At 38.9% G+C, this 21818-nt stretch overlaps 1 protein-coding gene across 2 annotated transcripts in view; it reads right to left on the bottom strand.

The window, feature by feature from the left end:
* LOC131047645 (uncharacterized) overlaps window positions 1-21818 on the bottom strand; it is a 179892-nt gene that overhangs the window by 48717 nt on the left and 109357 nt on the right. The window lies entirely within an intron of this gene.

Below are 21818 nucleotides of genomic sequence, written 5' to 3'. Positions count from 1 at the left end.
ATTCGGATCATACTTCCTAGTATTATCCCGATGTTCATTGCTATACCATTACTTATTCTGTTATAATCTATGGATGAGGTTATGGTCATTCCAGCTGTTACTATCAAAGCTATCAAACATCAATGATATTGGAGTGCGCCCCTTAATGAGGGGAAACTGCAATGCACTTTGCAATATGATCATTTGGCTTACCAAAGGGGGAGAATCACTCATTCTCCCATGTCGAGAGACTTAAGGGACCGTAGCATGTGAGAAAGGGGATTGAGTTAGACCGGAAAGGATAAGGACCACTGACCCCCTATCCCTAAAACTATAGAAAGGGGTTTGGGGGGGGGGGGTTGTAGCTGGAAAGCTGAGAATCTAAACCTAATTCCTATAAAGCACCCAGAGTGGTCTATTCAACCAAGTAGAAAATCAGAACTTTGTGCAGGGAGGGCCTACTCTATAATGGACCCACACTACACTATAGAACGGGTGGAGAGTTTGTATAAGGGCCCCGCACCCTCCCACTATAGAATCCCTACTATCTATAGGGCCCTTTCTATAGTGGGAAGGTGGACAGAGGTCGCCCTAGGGAGTTCCTAAAGTAAAGGCCACCATTCTATTTTCTCACGAATTGTAGTTGAAACCCATTTAATGATTGCTTATTGCTTACCGCTCTTGTTAGTCTGCTGCCACAAGAAAGGGTGGCCTTCCCTGTCCGAGAAAGCCTATGGTTCCTTGTCGTTGGAGTTTTCCCTGATGCCCAACACACAATGTCCGATTGCGACACTAGAGTGGTGAATCTATCAGCACCACACTTCACCAATAGTGACATACAACTTTGGACCTAACTTTCAACCTTTTAGAATGGGGGATCGCTACAACAGGAGGTTGTTGATTGGCTCCCTATCTAGGGATGGAGGTCCCACAGTAGGGCACAAGCAACTAAGATCAAGGTCCCTACTATCTATAGGGACCATCCTTTCTATAGTTGAACCAGTCGCCCTATAAATGACCTATCCAGATTATGGGGGTGATAATCACCCAGGGCACTATTTTTGGTGCGGTGGGGTGACCCTTTCTTTTGGCCTACCTCCCCAATTTTGTAGGAGGTGTATCACGTATAGAGCCCAAAAGAGTTTGATTTCCTAGCTTATCTTGGTCGTCACAGCAGGGTGGGTGCCCCAAACACACAGAGGGATAGCTGAATTCGATTTCAAGCCTAACCTAGATGAGAGTAGATATATATGGCATGGCTTAATCTAGAGGATTGCGTTGTTCTGAGTGGAAACGCCCTATGAGAAAATAACTTTCTAGGTTGCTTATCCCCTCCTTTAGTTGAACCAATTGCTCTATAAATGACCTATCCAGACTATGGGGGTGATAATCACCAGAGGGAATATTTTTGGTAGGGTGGGGTGACCCCTTCTTTTGGCCTACCTCCCCAATTTTGTAGGAGGCTTATCACATATAGAGCCCAAAAGAGTTTGATTTCCCAACTTATCTTCGTCGTCACAGTAGGAAGGGTGCCCCACACACACAGAGGGACAGCTGAATTCAATTTCATGCCCACCCTGGATGAGAGTAGATATATATGGCATGGCTCAATCTAGAGGATTGTGGTGTTCTGACTGGAAACGTCCTATGAGAAAATAACTTTCTAGGTTGCTTAACCCCTCCTTTAGCCGTTGCTTTGATCAAGGATTAATAAGGGCATACCTTCTAATCGACAAAAGAAGAGTTAGGTGAGGGCTTTGAGGAAATATATAATCCGCTACTAAGGTTGGTTGATGTGCAATTTGGGTCTACAAAGCCCAAAGTTGGAGGGGAAAGCGAGCCAGTCAATATCCATTTTATTATCCCTAAATTTTTGAATAGAAAGGCAACTTGCCCAATGTTTAAGAGGATTAGCACAGCTATAGATATAGATGAATACTTTATCTTTCCTCAACAAGAATAGTTGTGATTGGAAGCCATCCACTTGATTTGGGATCAAATGGATCAAGAATACTTTATAAATGAATTGTTTGAATAGTATGTACAGTGTCGAATTCCCCTTGTGTAAGCAAGTATACTAGTGATCTTGTTCGTCTCTCATGGAACATAATTATGCCAACCCAGAAGGAATTCCCACCTGGCATAATTAGGTCAAGTTGAAAGTAGTTTATCTTACCCGAGGCCCAATACAACCCCCACAAGGTGGTATTGCGTAGGCTGAGGTAATAAACCAGCCTTGTTATCGATATCAACAGGTTGATTAATGCTTATTCACTTATTCTAGTTTATTCAATGAGCTAATTAATTTGGTAGATTAATTTACTAATTAATTACAGGTTGATAAATGCGTCTAGTAACCTTAAGAAAGAAGCTTACGGGCAAATCTATAGCCTCCAATGCCATAGAATAGTAGGGGCCCACCACTGTAATTCCCTATGAATGCACACCTGGTACACTCACCCACCACTACAAAATCTATGTTTACCTCACTGGGTAAACAGGAAGAATACAGAAACTAAACAGCAATGCACAATGCAATTACAAAGGATGTAGCTTTCCATTAATGTCAAAAGATGTTCATATTATAATCTGTCGTCAACATTCCATGTCCTCCAACACCTGGAGGTGGTACAATATATGACAGCCGAAGGGGTGCGACACAACCGTCGCGACTCCAACTACCTACCCGTCGGCTAACTAACTGACCGCCGTAACTCATTATTACCGACGACAACATAAACATAATATACCAACATAACATAATGATTATTCCGGGCAACATCATCCCCCCCAAGAAAAGAAGTCGACTTCGACGACTTAATACAAATTAGAGATGAACGGCAGGAACTACTGACGCTAGTCGGGCCCAAATCTTATACACTTGCTGCATCCTCGCCTTAAAACCTTTTCTGCTACCAGCCGATGCTCAAGTGCGGATTTCACCAATATTGCTTCCTTTGCCATCACAGTCCTCCTGTGCCTAACCCAAACTTGTCTACAAAACACGTTTGTCAGTCGCAGCTTCCACCAACTGCTACTCAATTGATATTGTCTCCCTAGCCAATTTGTCCTCGATAGCCACCCGTGTTGCTCTCCCGGCATCCAACTCCTGGGTACGCTGAACTAAGTCTCACGCGACTAGTGCCTCCAACCTGGTGGTCAGCTCCTCCCGAGCCCTTTGTGCATCCACCACGGCAACCTCACGTCTAGCCGAGACATCCTCCGAGTTCCTCAAAGCGTACCAGTCATGCCTGGAGGTGGCCACAATCCGCTGGCACAAATACTAGGAGACGCCTCAAATCCTCCATCACACTCCCCAAAGGCTAAAAACTGAACTGAATAACTCCCTGTTGTCGTACGACTGCACGGACCTGCAATGCCTTCCCTCAAACTCTGTTTGTTTGCAACCTCCAAATCCGTCTCCCTCTACGGCTTATTTCTTCCCCGCCAATGCTTAGCTGCAGGCTTCTTTCTCACAGTACGGACAAGCACAACACTTCCCGTGGTATTCTGTAGCTCAAAAATAAACTGGGGGTCTGGGGGCAACGCATCATTTCTGTGATATTTTATGATGTCAAAACCCTTCTTCTACACTCCAATATTTTCAGTGTCTAGGCTCCAGATGTCATCGAATCATTTTTCAATCCGTCGTCGTGTTTTTTTTTTTTTTTAGGCACTGTAATGTCCCGCCATACCACCTCCAATCGTGCGGCTACTTGGTCTACCTGTGGCGATCGTTTTGCCCTTACGTGGCTGTGTGGAATTGTGCGAAATCCCGCTCTCCCTAAGCGGCAGATCAATCTGTAAGAACCCTCGACCCCATCCGTCTGCTTCACTCCCTGCGGTAGCTCGTGGGCTGTGTGTATTGATCTGGCCGTGCGGTGCGTCCCTTTCCCTAGCTGCGCGGTAATGTGCCTTCGGCCGTGTTCGGTGTCTTCTTCCTTAGCGTGCGGTGTTTGCTTGTTGTGCGGTGTTCTTTCTTCCTTGCTTAGTGCGGTATCCTTCTGCGCTTTCTTTCTTCCTTACTTCGTGCAGTGCGTTTTATTCCCTCCGTGTGCGGCTTCGTGCGGTGCATTTTATTCCCTCCGATGCCGCTGATGCCTCCTGTGGTGGTGACCAAAGGTACGGTGTTCTGCCTTGTACCTACCGTGCGAACGGCGCCAAATGTTTACCTCACTGGGTAAACAGGAAGAATACAGAAACTAAACAGCAATGCACAATGCAATTACAAAGGATGTAGCTTTCCATTAATGTCAAAAGATGTTCATATTATAATCTGTCGTCAACATTCCATGTCCTCCAACACCTGGAGGTGGTACAATATATGACAGCCGAAGGGGTGCGACACAACCGTCGCGACTCCAACTACCTACCCGTCGGCTAACTAACTGACCGCCGTAACTCATTATTACCGACGACAACATAAACATAATATACCAACATAACATAATGATTATTCCGGGCAACAATCTATTCCCACTCTACTGCCAGGAGTGGGTGATGGGAGATAGAAGGGGCCTCCCACCCACCCCAGGATAGGGAATATAGTTGATAGATCAATCGAATCTCACCAAGGGCCTTATAGTCGAGTCTCAAAACTACAAATTAGGCTTAAATACAACGTAGGGAATAAGCAGATAGACAATACTTAGACTTATTCGCTTATTCTAGCTTATTCTAATAGGCTTATTAATTCACTGATGCCATTAACACATTGATTAATGTTATTTTAGCAGGCTTATTAATTAATTGATTAACTAAAGCTAGACGAACTAGGGAATTCTAGTAGGGTGGGGGGTTGAATAGCCTTCAGTCGAGTCTCTAAAGACTGTGCCAATTATAGTTCAGTACGCCCAATTCTATACGTAACATGTCCACAACTATCTCTCCTGCCCCCCACCCCAACTATTGGTAGGGTCCCACCCCCTTGAGACATGTTATGCATACTCACTAATTCTCCTACCCACCCTAAACAGTTTTTTTTCTTTACATATTGCCTTGCCCCCCATATTTGCCACAGGCTGATTAATCAAGTTTCGTTTTCTAGTAGGCTGATTAATGAAGAGGACCCCTAAAATTCTATGGTAGTGTTGAGAACACAGTTACATTGAGAGGGTGGGGCGGGGGGTTAGTGGGGTGGGCTGTCAGTATAATGACAAACTTTTTTACTTTTTCAACTCAGTATCATAAACATATAACTAAATCTCAAAGCATATTCATTGCATACAAACATTCATATGAGATCTAACTATCATGCATCACAAGTTGAACACAAGACATACATGGAAACCCTTACAGGAGAAAACCATGACAAAATAGCTTCCTTCTATATAGAAAACTTCTTTCACAAATTCGTAGGTATCAACCCACTAGAGGCACCAACCCCTCATTCTATTTTCCACCTTCTCAATGTTGCTTCTACAACAGATGATGGTTAACCTTTCTCCTTCACAAACTTTCTTCCTCAAACTGCTATTACTTGATCGTAATTGTACCACAAAATGGTCACAATCTTTTCCTCGAACTCTTCTTATCAGTTCTGGAATCTATCTTCTCATATCAAATCTGCAGTCCCTCTTCTAATATTCTTCTTATCAAATCTGTAATCTCTCTACTCATAGTCTTCTTATAAAAACTGCAATCTCTCTACTCGTATTCTTCTTACCAAGCCTGCATGTATAAACCCATAGAAGCCTTGGCATATATCATATGTATGTGCACACATACTCATCTTTATTTTTATCTTCATACACTCCTTTTCATTTTATTTCATTCTTTATTTCTTACTTCTAGATCTGCTCTGAACACCTGCTGGATCTTGAATGATATTTCCTTTTCTTATCTCACAGCAGACACTTCTTTATCAAATCAATCCCCTTTATATATCTTTTTATCTCTAGGAGACGTAACCTTTATAATAGATATCTCTTTTAAAAGAGATGTGTCTTTTCAATCACTAATCACATCATTTAGAAAGAATATGTTAACTCTTTTAAGCATCAAACCTTGTTTTGACTATTAGTTATTGTTTTCATCTATGAGTCAATCAACATATAGATTGCATTCTTTCACTTCGCATATTGTATCTTCTTTAAATTGCATTACTGATAAAAATCACATCTTTTGAAAGTTTGTTAACATTGCTTCATAAAGATCACACCCTGCCAAACTGCAGTCACACCTTTCTAAAATCAAACCAAAGAAGATCGCTGTCTTTGTTTGTTATTGCTTCCTTAATCATTACACACTGCCTTAATGGAGTTTCACTAAAAACATTAATCACTTTGACTTTTCATTTGCTGACTTGTCTTAACATATGAACTCGATTTACTTAGCACTGCCTTCAATACAGTCTGCCTCTGAAACTATGTTCATTGTTCCTTGAATTATAATTTCTTCACCATATTATAAACAATTTCCACTCCTCCATATGAGTGGCTTATACAAATCGCTGTCTTTCAAACTTTAATCGAACCTTTAATAATCTTTTGTGAATTGATCCTTTTATCTCTCATAGAGAATTGATCTGTGTTATAAGCGCCACCTTTCCAAAGAATATAATTGCTATTGATCACTTTTTATTTTTTTGTATTTGATTATGAATCAACCGAAATTGCATCTCTTATTCAATCGCTGTCTTTTATATTACAACTTTGCAATCATTGTTCAAGCATCTCCTTTGCAAATCGCTGTCCAATCTTCATGGTAACTGCTGCTATGTTGATCATTAACCATTATATTAATTGCTATCTCTTATCACTGCTCATTAATTACTTTAACTTTTCTTGCTGCTTATATCTCTTTCTCTGATGTGATCACAATGCAGTCAACATTCTTCATAGAATACATATTAATCTCTGTACTCGTTGGTCTATATCTTGATCAATAGTCAATGTGCTGATGTTTCTTACTCGTTGCCCCTTTTCATCATAACATACAGATTAAATGCTGCATTCTATACCTGTTTTAAGGACATGATAATTGCACCATACAAATTCTCTTTTATGGATCGCTGCATACATGGAGCTTTCCTTATAATGGTTATATATTATATGCCTTCAAACATGTACATCATCTTTAACTTGTTCATAAACAGGCCGACTAGTATATATGTAACTTTGCCTTAGAACCCAAATCATGATTGGCCAAACATGGATATGTAATTTGTTTTCTTGTCTTGACTTCAATCAGTGGCCTTTGGCCTTTATTTCCTTCATCAAAATATTTTCTTCAAACAATCTCTTGACAAAGATTTCGTTGACATCAATGACGACTAGTGCCAGTCGTATGTATATTAACAACAACATTTCTATCAACAAATTCCTTCAATATTAATGACAGCAAACTTTGTCTTTGACATCAATGACAATATTTTCAATAGGTAGTTCTAGCTAATTCTAGCAGACTTATTAATTTACCAATTAATCAAGAGGTAGATTAGTTGTGAGGCCTCTCCTTCAACCCATGAACCATTTTGAGAGTTGGAACCATCCACCTGTATATCCTTCAATCCATCAACCTGTTCTTTAGACACTCAACTGCAACATTAGTATAGGGGCCCCACCCCACCCCACCCCTACCAGCTAACCTAGACGGTTGAGATCCGGAGCCTACGGATTGAGATGCTGTTGACCGAGCTGATGAATCATTCATAGCCATACTACTAGAGAAGGGGGTGGTGGGTGTTGGCTGGAAAACAGTATACAGGCACTAGTTCAGAGATATGTAATAGAAAATTGGAAATAAGGGTCCAAAATAGGAGCTTTAGAAGACAGGTTGTACTTTAGGGATATTATCTAAGGGCCACATCCCCTGTTGTAGATATAAGTAGATAAGGAAGATCTATTCAACAGAATAGATGGAGATATAAAAGAGATAGAAGATATCGATAAGATATCTATAAAGGAGATATAAGGAATGTAATGAATATATATTGATATATGAATACAAATAATTCTAATTTCTGGTGTATTATGTGCACGTCACATTTTATTCTGATTTACAACTAAGATAGGATCTGAAATACCTTTCCTTTCTGCCTCAATAAGACTAAGTCCGGGGTAGAAGACTACAACATCAGAATTCCTTTGGGTACATTACTCTGGTTTGTATCCCTCAAATTTCTTGCTAACATTGGTTCCGTTGCCAAGACCTTCGTTAAGTTTTGTTGAGGTTTGCAAGGAGAATTTTCAAATTCTAAAACCATTACCAAATCGAGAAATAAAATAGCAAGTGATAGAAGATATATGATCAATCAAATTTCTATCTTCTTGACATCAAATATTTCTTACAGCTGCAATCTCTTATTTGAAAATCATAATTTCACTTTACAAATGTATGATATCAGGATTTGCTTGTATACTCTCATTTTGTAATTGTTTGCTCTACTACAATTGTACGTAATCATAGAATTTCCCATTGATGAAAGAGTAGCAACTATATGTCGCATTTCAACAAGCTACATCTTCGTTCCATAGTTTTACATGGTCATTCAACAATTATAAATTTTATTTCTGTAGTTGCATGCAATCACGCAATTCCCATTGATGAATGAGTAGTGCCATTACACTTTCATTTTATTGACGTATGCTGTCATTCAACAATTGTAATCTTTCATTCTATAGCTGTGTGTAGTCATCCTAAAGTCTTACAATTTTTTTTGATTGATGTATGCAATCATACATTTGTTCTTTAAATGCTAAATTAAAAAAAATCAGATTGCCAAGGTGATGTTTGAATATCCTTGCAAAAGTTTAGGAGATGTTTCAGACATCCCTAGTTGTCTTGTGGATGGTGGGACATCTTAAGGACATTAGGTCATAACCATGTGTGATTGCAATTGGAGAAGTGGGAGTTGTAGAAGAAGCCTCAGAATCATCAAAATTGTAATATCCCAGTTATTTTTCGTTTTGTTTTTTAGGCCAATAATAATCATCCACAAACAGATAACCCGTTAAGGTTAGAAAGCATAAACTGAAAACTTGCTGGAAAATGCAACCCTTCCACTTTTTGATCACCAAGTGCCCAATGTGGAAAGGTGAGAGCATACGGTGTTGAGGGGATTGTTAGCTTCAAATAACTGGAAACAATACAATGCTTGGGCGGCAAGTCAGCCCCTTCCGCTTATCCAACAGGAATGCAAGAAACTTGGTGGTGAACCAGCCAAGAGAAACATACAAAGGCACAAATCACTCAACCGCGATATTTCAGCGGGAGGACTGAAATTACAAAACAATCTCAACTCAACCGCTTATGCAGCGGGAGGACCATTACACTCAGACATCACTTGACCACTTATGCAGTGGGAGGACTGAATTACAATTTACTTGAAAATAGGCGGCAAGCCAGCCTCTTCCACTTTTCAACGGGCTGAGAGGTACAAACCAGAATTGGTTAGTAGTACTACTACTTAACCTTACAATAATCAAGATAATGTGAGAAGAGAGTAATGCTGAATATCCAAATAAGAACATGAAATTTTTGCTAACATCAAAATCTGCAGGCTGGAATTGCAAAACCAGCAGCCTATGGATTCACTAAAACGCTCATAACTCTCTCATTACTCACCCAATTCACCCAAAATCTGTTCTAAATAATTGCTATAACCACTACAATGAAAACAAACCCAAGGAAAGCCATCAAAACACCCATATTTATTTTGCACGCTTCCCAATGCATTCACAAAACCCAACGCCTAACCTGGGAAGTTCGATTTGCAATATAAAAATCCACACTCAAAATAAGATGCTAAAAACTTACAATATGCATCGCCAGTGGTAGGAAGGAAGGATGAGCCGGTACCCAGAATGATGGAATCGCCTAGTCAAGAGGTGTGAGCAAAATACACTTTCAGTAGTCCTGCGACCAACAACCAGAAAACACTCCAATCCCAAATAGAACACTCCACAATTTGCAACTCACTCACCAACAACACTGGGAATACATGGACACAACTAGGTACTATCTTGCAAGTACGAAACTGAGACTTAGCTAGGAAGCCACACTTTGAAGCTCAGATTTTTCAATCACCAATTCGGCAGCATAACGATGCAAATTCATTTGATATCCAAATGGGAGGCCAAGCACCTGTATTTATAGTTTTTTCCTCTGAAATTCAAATGTAAATGCTCCCAAATTCACCTCTCCAATTCGCATTTCATTTCACTCTCACATGGCATCCAAATGACATTTCATTTCATTTCCCAAGGTGGGCGCCCAAGTTGCATGAAATACTCCTCCAAAAAACACGATCTTCGCACTCGGAGAAAGAGATAGGAAGGCTCAGTTTGACAGCCTCATCCAAACAGCCAAACCCTAACTTACTAAAAATAGTAAGTTCTCACTTCACCAAAGAATCAAATGCATGTTATGCCACCCTAGAGCTCATGAAAAACCCAGAAGGAAACCATAGACAGAACTGAAGAATTTCCTCCTGGTAAACCCTAAAAAGCTCGAGCAGAACTCCACAAAAGTTGGAAACCATGATTCTCCTTTCCAAATAGCCTACGGGTCTCTGAAATAGGCCAATGTACCACTGAACTAATCACTACGGAGAAGGGGACATTACAAAAATGCTCAACTTCTGCATCATATTCAAACTCCTCTAAGGTATCATCATCAAATAGAAGATTGTCAACATCATCAATTGGAATGAGGCAATCTGATGCAAGATCATCTGGGAATGGAGGATTACGTGCATCTCCAAAAATCTCCCAAATCTTGGTCCAACCTATGCATGCACACCTAGTTCCTAAAATCTGATTGTAGGTCTCTCTAAAGATGCTTGCACTAAGACAAATTTCTTACATTGTGTCTTTGGCTCAAGAATGAGTCCACAAAGACGAGGCAAAAGATTAAGCCACTTATGATGTTTTAGAATGCCTTTTTGCCAAGACTCATAATTGTCCTTAGTCCAAGTGGTTATAGAAGGATGAGTTGCATAACCCATGATTACAACCATATGCACTTCTCAAATGATAAAATCAGATACATGAAATGTGACTGAAATAAAGTGATTAGATCAAAACAACAACTCCCCAACTACCAAAATGTCCAGGTAATCCTCTAAGATGCAAATATAGAAAAAGTTGTATAACAGATACCTGAGACAAAATTGGAGAAGTGCATGGATGGCTAGAAAGAGCATCTCAATACCTTTCCATTGCCACAAGAAAAATCAGAAATTGGGGCAAAAAGTTATAAGCTGAGGAGCCAAAAATGGAGATTTTGATTTCAAACAGCAATTACTATGATCAAACAGCAAAATTACGGAACATAACCTACACCGCTAGAAATTTCACAAAACAAGCTTTCCGGCAATATCTTGTTTTAGGAAAACCAACTGCCTAGAAAAAAGTTATCCAAGTTTGATAGAAAAGCCCTATTTTAGCAACTTTAGGGGCCACCTATAGCACAAGGTTTCTCATATGACCTTAACTGCTTGCTTGGTCAATGGTCGCTGGGTGGTGAGGTGGTGGCATTAGTGACAGATGTGGGAGGAAACAAGTGGCAGACTTTGGTGGTTGAGCGCTAGGCTTAGGGCCTAAGTGCAAGGGTTGAGTACATGGGGGCACTTAAGTACCTTAAACAAATATTAAATGACCAAGGTAACCAGAACATAAAACTAAGATATGATAAGATCTTATCTAGACAACTAAGACTTCTACGAGAGCACCTAGCACCTAAGTAAACTAGGAATTAGCTAGGTACAACACCTTTACCATGTACAAAACATTATTCACACCAACATGGTGGACTGCATAAATGCAATGCAAGCCACTAGCAGAATTTCTAAGCTTGACTCAGGCCAAAATGGTGAATAATGCCAGTTTGTTCAATGCCAAAACAAACTAAATGATAGGCTATAGTGATTGGCAGTAAACTGTCCAATCTTACAATATGAAATGCATACAAAAATATGATCTTCCAACAATATTGCCATTCGACGTCTACAAGATATACATTGAATGTATTACAATATAGAAAATTAACAAGTAAACTGCTGAAACAAGCTGATATAATATTATGATAATAAGACCAGATTGTTGTAACAACAGAAGTTACGCCAAAAGATGCATAATAAGCATAGAATATCATTCTCACAACAGCCAAACACATAATACACCAGTTAAAATATACCTCTTATAAATGATGCAAGTCTGATAACACTTTGATACTATTGTCACACTGTAAAATCGGGTCTGATACAAACTAAAACACACTGCAAACTCCTCTAAATGCTGATACAACCCCAAAATGAAGGAAATGCATCCAAAACTGAAACAACTAATAAGCACTCTGTCATGCACCTGCTAGAAATCAGATGATCAATCGAGACAATGAATCCAATTAGCATCAGGGCTCATAAGAACAGATCAGTTTGTCAGACATCAGCAATCAGGCACATAGATGGATCAAACCAGGGATTACTATTTATTCCAGGAAATAGCATTCTTGTTCAACGGTGGTATGCATGAATAATTGTTAATATATATATATATATATATATATAATGCTGAAATAAATACACAAATCTTTATATACTAATATAATACATCTATGCATTTTAAATTTAAACCATGTATATTAGACATTAGTAGTAATATAATTTCCAAATAAGCAACAATCAATCTTGGCAAGGTGAGGAAGCAAATACGAGGGGGGATGGCTATAGATTCCTCACTAGGTACACCACCTCATATGAGATGGCGGAAGGCCACATGAGGCCAAGAGGGACAGTATATCCACTCTTGGGCCTAGGGTAGAGGATTGCTTTGGGCACCCTATTGTAGTTTCTCCTCCAACCTCTACATTAACCGATTGTTAGAATGGATTCAAGGGAGTCTCAATCATAGCAGGGTGAACAAGGGTGTGTAATGTCCCCAATTTTAAATGACAGATTAATTAAATTAATTTTTTATTAAGTCGTCTAAAATTAAAAAATGAAATATCTCAAGATGACTTAGTATTGATTAATTTAATTTATTAACTATAAGATAATAAAAGTTCCTCAAGTCGGCTTTTATAAGCGTTGGAAAAAATATTATTTAATATATGAAGGGGATTTAATTATTTCGAGGCAAATCAAGTTATCTTGAGCCTAAGCCGAAATATTTAAAATATTGGGGGAAGCGGTTAAGTGTTTGGATATTTTGAACTATATAAGCCTTTGCCAAACATTAATAATAAAGTCAAATTATTCATGAGGAGCGACTTTATTAAAATGGAAATATCAATATTTCAAGGTGTAACGCGTGAAAGTGAATTATAAAAGAGACATCGCGGGTTGGAGGAAGGCATTATGCACGAATATTGTTTTGAGACTAAAGTTTCTGTCACACAAGGCATTCACGAACTCTGGACAAAACCCCAGAGCCATTTTGGTCACAAAACCAGAAGCACATCGGGGGCAAACTCCATCCCCAAACTGGCCGAATCAAATCTTCATTCCCAGTCTCCAGGTAGCGGCTAGATAGGTGCAAGAGACGCGGATACAAGCCATGGGTTTAAACATTGGGGTCGAGACTATGGATAGCAGTGAATTAGTTCGGTGGGCTGTCCATATTTCTGAAACTATTATGTGAAGAGATTCGACTGAGGGGTATTCTGCCCTGCTGCGAATTCGTATATACCTTATTGTGGAGTAATTATCAATGTTGCTGTGGTTAGGTATGCTGTATGGTGACATGAGTGATGTTTAAGCTCATCACAACTGTATTGTGGCTATCGTAACATCCAGCTGGGCTCTTTTCAACATCTTTCCAGAATCTGGTATGGAAGATTGCAGTCTACCGAAACATGGATATCCTCGCACTATGTTTGGATCCAACCCTTCCATATTATGTTTATGAAGCAAGTTCCGTGTATGTAAAGGAATGTTTATGTTTAATATTGATGCATGAAGGACACTCTTTATATGTAGTTTCAGTCTGAAACTAAATGTACCAGTCACAATTTATTGAACAGTAAGCTCTGAATTATGCTCTTATGATGAAATATCCTTAAGTGACTATGGTCTAAATTATATGCAAGTGTTGATTATTGTTTCCATGCGTTATTTATGTTTTGGCATTAATTATAAACCTTCAAACTCAGACAACAAACAAGAAACTAGATAATTAGATCATTCATGCAAAGTGTTTGACGAAATGTCAAACCCAACCAACTGAAATTTTAAGTGCAGAACAAGAATATAGTGGTATCAAAGCAATTACATTGAAACCACGAATCAGCAGTTAGAAAACAAAATCAGACTTTGCACACAAACTATTTGACAAAATGCTGATGGGTCAAAACTGAAGATTTAAGGGCAGAATTAGAAGGGGTTATTATAGTGGTATCAGAGCCAGTGAGCCTACCAGCCTGTGGATTTGAAATTCAAGCGTGTACCAGATTTTGTGGTTTCACAAGTTCAACGCAAATTAAAACATGAAGTCAAAAGTAACTCAGAAAAACGGTATTTTCTCAAAAGAATTCAATGATACATTTAATGGTGTTCAGCAGAGGGACTTACAGAAAGAAGAGGAAGTAGGAAATTGGCTTCTTATAATGGGGATAGAATTGGAGTCAACGACAATTTCAGATGATGTTCTCTCTAAGCTGGAGGAGTTAGACTCATATTTGTCTAAAGTAGACCAAGCAGATTGGATGCTTTTGAATTGGGCTTTGAAGCCATCAATGCTCGCTTTGGTGCAGCATAGGTTTTTAGAACATCCTTGTGAAGATGTAAGACTTGCAGTTGCCTCTTGTCTAAGTGAGATCACAAGAATAACAGCTCCTATGGCTCCCTATAATGATGATGTGTTGAGGAAGGTTCTACAGCTGATTGTGAACAATTCATGGGTTACATGATGTTAGAAGCCCTTCCTTTGGGAAAAGAGTTAAGATTTTAGACATTATGGCCAGCGTCAGATCATGTGTCTTAATGATTGATCTCAAGTGTGATGGCTTGATCCTTCAAATGTTCCATTGCTTCTTAACCTAAATCAGCAAGCATCAACCAGACAAGGTTAAGACAAGTATGTCAACTATCCTATCCTTGATCTTAGATGAGGATGACGAAATCTGCAAACAGTTGCAAACAAACTTGCTAGCCATTTGGAGAAAGGAACATGGTGTCTCCCCCATAGCTTATGTTTTTTCAAAAAGATTGGTTGAGCAGAAAATTGGAAAGTTTAAGGAACTGTTGACGAGCACGGAACTGATCTCTTTGGGTACACAAGTTCCAAGATCACCGAAAAAGAGCAAGAACCAAATGAGGAGAGAGCAGATTTGTTTCACTTGTCAGGAACATTGGTCACTGGAACACACATGTGGAATTAATAGAGAAAAAGAATTATTGCAGCCCAAAAATGTTGAGAACATATAAACAAATGAGGCTACAAAGTTTGAAGAGGATGGCTCAACTCAAGAAGGGAGAGTGCTTGAGTCTCAGGATGTCTCCAATGAAGTGTCTGAATCTTCATATGATGAAGAGTTGTGTGATAATGAGGACATAGCAGTAGCCTTAGCCATACATTTCGATCAATCCTACAAAGATTGCGTGGCATCTACAAAGGAGTGCAAGAGTCTCTTGGTGGGTGACGTAGAGATTATGACTGATAAATCATATGAAGGTGTGGTCTCTATTGGTGTTCCCTTGGTTGATCACAAAGTGGAAGGTAATGCTAACAAGGATTGGCCCCTTAGAGATATGGTGAACATAACTTCCCCTGATGTTGAGCATGAGACTGATATGGATAATGATGGTGTGGATTCTTTGGGTGATCTCAATACATCTTCCAATGTGATAGTTGATTTCAATGATGACACAGCCTCTACACATGAAAAATCAGAACAAAGGCTTTTGGTATGGGAAGATTTGCAAGACCATTTGATGGTAACCGATGACAAGATAGCTCAAGCAATGTCAAGAATTGATTCTACTCATAGTTACCTGGAAGGCCTTATTTGGACAGCCCAAAGGGAGGAACGGCATAAAGGGATGAATCATGGCATTTCCCATACACATTTGCAGTCGCTTAAGGAAACAATGAAGTTGATTACGGAAGATTACTTGTATATGCTCAAAGATAGAGACACATTGGTTAGCTTGGTGAAGGAAAAAGATAGAGCAATTGTGGAACTTTGCCTTCAATTTAGTATGTCTCATTCTTTGCATAAATCAGAAATTGCATCTCATATAGCAGCCACTCCCATGATGCAAAATGACAAGATGAGTTGCATGAAAGATGAACAAGTTGATGAATGGTATGAAGAGTTTTACAAGGAAATACCTTGCAGCCATGTGTCATCAATTGAAGAAGAATTATTTGAGACACTCCCACCTCTAATCATGGGGGAAGGACACGAGTCAAGTCAAGATTTGGTCATGTTCGATGATTCCAGCAAAAGTAAAGAAAGGGATCTCCAAGGTCTGATTTGGGACAGCTTTAGTCTACATCCTCCTTCTCTAGATATTGAAGCTCTTACTCCAGGAAATACTACAGTCGCTCTTGGGAATACTCATGGAGACAAGACTACAAGTGTTGGACATGAATTTTTCAATGATTATTCACTTAAAGAAGTTTAAAACATGACTCAAACGCATGACAATAATTCTGATTTGAATGACAGCAGTTATAGTTTTTTCCTTCATCAAGAGGTAATGAATTTGTTACAGGCAGTGGGTAGCGATATGGAATCTTCCTATAATGGCACCCAAATTGTGTGTGATAACTATGGGGAATGTAAGATAGATTCAAGCAACAATGGGTTGGAAATGTCTCGTCATTCCAAAGAAGATCTTATGGGCAAAGACACAAAAGTTGAAATTAGTCACAACTCTCAGTTTGAGAACAGCAGTAATATACTTCACCTTTCTCATAATGTTGCCACTAATATTCCTGAAGAAAGTCATGGCACAGTTTCTACTATTGGACTACAAGAGGCAAGTATGGTACATGGTAATTTTGATGATGTCTCTTGTCATAGTTATAAGTCAATACATTTTCATACAGCTGATATAGAACATTGCCAAAGTTTGAATGAAGATTGGTTACACAGAGCCACCCAAGCAAAGATGCTTTCTGCCCAAGCAACACAACACCTCCAAAGAGTCAAAGAATGCTGCAAACAGCTAGATGATGCAAGGAAGCAATGAGAATCATCTATTAGATCTTTATTTCTTACAAGGGAAGAAGAGGACAGTGAAGATATATTGAAGAGGCATAAGCATAAGCCTGATTTTCTGAGTTGGGTCAGCAACTCTCTTTCATCTCGTGAGTCAAATTTGAAACCTTGCATTGAGAACATTCAAGTATGGATGGTTAGGTGTGAGGCTAATTCCTTCCTACATACAGCTGATGAGATATTGGGTGACATTCATAGTGGACCGGCCACTACAGGTTTGTCTATGATGCAAAATGAGAACATGTACTATGCATCAGTGGACTTGTCACCTCTCTCATATGATAGGGCAGAAATGTACTTAATAATTGGTGACTCAGTTTTCTTAGATTTGATAGTGGGCTATGAAGACCAACATGTAAGGGACTTAATTTGGTGCATAGCTAAACAAAACATTTACTTGGCATCCTCTAGTGAAGACATACTAACTTGTGGAGAAATTGGACAAGTTGCAGCCACTGATCAGAGGTTTTGGAAAGGTTTCCATCACACTCTCCTTGTTCGAAATTGGCTTATTGATGGGTTCATGTCAGCATTGATGGTTGTTGGTACTTGTGGCTTCAATTGGAGTGAAGTTCTCAGTTGGCCCGATGATGTCACAGTTCACAGCAGTAGCATAATGAGTATTGACATGACAGTACACAGATTTGGGATCCTGGCATCGACATGAGTGGTGCATTCCTTCAGTGGATTCATGATGAGTTGCTTCACTTTGGGTATACGGATGCTTATATCAGAGTAGCGCAGCAGTTGGGTGGAGCAACGTTTCTCAGATTGATATGGGATCCAGGAATTGGTTTTAAGCATGCAAATGCAAATTGTTTGAGGACAAGCAATCTCCTGGAAGGGAGGACTATAATGTTCCCAATTTTAAATGACAAATTAATTAAATTAACTTTTTATTAAGTCGTCTAAAATTAAAAAAATCAAATATCTCAAGATGACTTAATATCGATTAATTTAATTAATTAACTATAAAATAATAAAAGTTCCTCAAGTCGGCTTTTATAAGCGTTGGAAAAAATATTATTTAATATATGAAGGGGATTTAATTATTTAGAGGCAAATTAAGTTATCTTGAGCCTAAGCCAAAATATTTAAAATATTGGGGGAGTGGTTAAGTGTTTGGATATTTTGAACTATATAAGCCTTTGCCAAACATTAATAATAAAGTCGAATTATTCATGAGGAGCGACTTTATTAAAATGGAAATATCAATATTTTAAGGTGTCATGCGTGAAAGTGAATTATAAAAGAGATATCATGGGTTGGAGGAAGGCATTATTCACGAATATTGTTTTGAGACTAAAGTTTCTGTCACACAAGGCATTCACGGACTCTGGACGAAACCCTAGAGCCGTTTTGGTCACAAAACCAAAAGCACATCGGGGATAAACCAAAAACTATGGATAGCAGTGAATTAGTTCGGCGGGCTGTCCATATTTCTGAAACTATTATGTGAAAAGGTTCGACTGAGGAGTATTCTGCCCTGCTACGAATTCGTATATACCTTATTGTGGAGTGATTATCAATGTTGCTGTGGTTAGGTATGCTGTACGGTGACGTGAGTGATGTTTAAGCTCATCACAGCTGTATTGTGGCTATCGTAACATCCAGCTGGGCTCTTTCAACATCTTTCCAGAATCTGATATGGAAGATTGCAGTCTACCGAAACATGGATATCCTCGCACTATGTTTGGATCCAATCCTTCCATATTATGTTTATGAAGCAAGTTCCGTGTATGTAAAGGAATGTTTATGTTTAATATTGATGCATGAAGGACACTCTTTATATAAAGTTTCAGTCTGAAACTAAATGTACCAGTCACAATTTATTGAACAGTAAGCTCTGAATTATGCTCTTATGATGCAATATCCTTAAGTGACTACGGTCTAAATTATATGCAAGTGTTGATTATTGTTTCCATGCGTTATTTATGTTTTGGAATTAATTATAAACCTTCAAACTCTGACAACAAACAAGAAACTAGATAATTAGACCATTCATGCAAAGTGTTTGACGAAATGTCAAACCCAACCAGCTGAAATTTTAAGTGCAGAACAAGAACAGTTTCTTATAGTGGACTGCGGTATCAAAGCAATTGCATTCAAACCACGAATCAGCAGTTAGAAAACAAAATCAGACTTTGCACACAAACTATTTGACAAAATGTCGATGGGTCAAAACTAAAAATTTAAGGGCAGAATTAGAAGGGGTTATTATAGGGTGGCATGATGAGGGAGAATGGCTATAGGACACCTCACTAGATACACCACCTCATATGAGATGGCGGAAGGCCACATGAGGCCAAGAGGGATGGCATATCCGCTCTTGGGCCTAGGGTAGAGGGTCGCTTTGGGCACCCTATCATGTCACCTTAGCCGAGGTCCATTATGAGTGAACCCAAACAATGAATTAGATAGGTTATATGACTAAGATAATTATGAATATATGAACTTTAACCCTAGTAATGATTAATCTTGTGAATTGTATCTTCAATATTTGTCTAAAATGATTGCAAGATCTCAACAAGGATTTATCTTGCTTTTACATCCTTTGGGGAAAGTTATAAACTTATATCTCTAGCTATATTATGTTCCTTGTTTTATTTAAATTGTGATTCTAGAGCAAAAATGAAATATCCCCCTACTTTTTTTTTTCAATTATTTCTAGTTACAAACATCACAAAGCACCTATTAGGGTTAGAAAAGATAATCACAACATTGCTGAAAGGTAGCCCTTCCACTTTCTGATCACCAAGAGCCCAATGTGGGAAGGTGAGAGCATATGGTGATAAGGAGATCGTTAGCTACAATAATCCACTGGAAATTACAATGTTGGGTGGCAAGCCAACACCTTTCGCTTGCCCAGCGGTAATAGAAATTTTAGCAAAAAATTGGCGGTGTAACCAGCCAATTATAATCCAGAGTGACTAAGTAAACAACGATCACTTAACCACTTATTTAGTGGGAGGACTGAAAATGATAATAACAGTCTACTCAACCGCTTATTTAGCAGGAGGACAACATTACAATAAGATAAGATAGGTGGCAAAGCCAGCCTCTTCCACTTATTCAGTGGGTCTTGTAATACAATTCAGAATAAGATAGCTAGTAGTACTACTAGTCAGCTTTACATTACATAGCATGAATTTCAGATTAGAGAGTATCACTGTCCATCGCTGCGAATGATGTGTTATGCACTCGCAAAGCTACAAAGACTAACTACTCTCAAAACACACTACACACTTCAATTTTCGGAATCTGATATGCAAGAACAGCAAGCTGGAAAACACAGACCAGCAACACTAAACCACATTAAAATGCTCACAACTCAATCAATACTCCACGAATGACTAAAAATTGATTGCAAATGAAAGCTAGGAGGTAGGCAATCATGCTAAGACCCGCAAAATGCAACATACTCACACAAACATATTTTGCGCGCATCACAAGACAGCTCTAGCATGGTACGGCTAGGCCAGAAAGTTTGATTTGCAATATAAAACTCAAGACTTCAAATTAAGTGCTGAAAACTGTCATGAAGAATTGCCTAGGGCTTAGGGAGAAGATGAGCAAATACCCAAAACCAACAGGGATCCACGCAGAGACTTATGAATTAAACACACCTACAGCCACACTAAAAAACAACAACCTGCAACTTACACACTTCACACCAAAAATCAAAAAACATCAAACATGAACTCAATGAACTCCATCTATTCTCCTGAGTGAAGAATAGTCTCACAGTCTCAACTAGTCGCTATCTTAAAACCAAGAAGCTAAGCATTCAACTAGGAGGTAAGCATTCCTCGAAGCATTCAGTCGAAATTCCGGCAACACTTCGTTGCAATATTCATGGATATCCCAAAATGAGAGCCCAAGGCCTTTATTTATAGCCTCTCACCTTGTCAAATTCAAATTCAACTCCACTCCAAATGGCGCCCAAACATGACCTTTCATTTCACCTCCTTGGCATATGGCGCCCAACTCCTATTAACCTTTAGTCGCCATACTTTTTGATCAATATAAGGCTTATAAAATAACATTGATAAAATTGCATTTTGGCATCCCATTAAGAAGGTTAAATATTTCTCCCAAATAGACTTAGGATAAAAAAATAATATTTCCCCTCTCCAAGTTGTCCAAGTCTAAATAAAATACATGTAAGCCTTAATAAAATATACCTTTTTTTAATTACTAACAACTGCCAACATTGAGTTGAGGCCAAGGTACTGAACTGCATTGCAAAAATAGTTATTTGAGTTCTAACACAGGAACCTGCTAAAAATAATACTACCAGAAATAGCCACTAAACTGAGCTACAGAACCCCTGCCAAAAATAGCACTTACTAAAAATAGCATACTGCTAAAAATAGTAAGTGTGTCCAAAGACATTTTAACCACATTTTGAGCAGTCATTGCAACTTACTAAAAATAGTAAGTTCGGGAAAGTCTTCAGGTTCATTCGCATGTTACACCATTGCGAAGCTCTCAAAAAACCCAGAAGGAATCCAGAATCCAAACTGACAAAATCCATCAAATACACCCCTGAAAACATCAAGGAGTCCTAGAAAATAGGAAACCCTAATTTATGCCCCCAACTAGCCTACGGGTCTCTGGAATAAGCTAATGGCCAACTGAACTGGTTAGAGCTGAGAAGGGGGCATTAC

Source organism: Cryptomeria japonica, chromosome 10 (assembly GCF_030272615.1).
Source record: "Cryptomeria japonica chromosome 10, Sugi_1.0, whole genome shotgun sequence".
Taxonomy (NCBI): Eukaryota; Viridiplantae; Streptophyta; class Pinopsida; order Cupressales; family Cupressaceae; genus Cryptomeria; species Cryptomeria japonica.
This window is presented reverse-complemented; position numbering and strand designations above follow the sequence as displayed.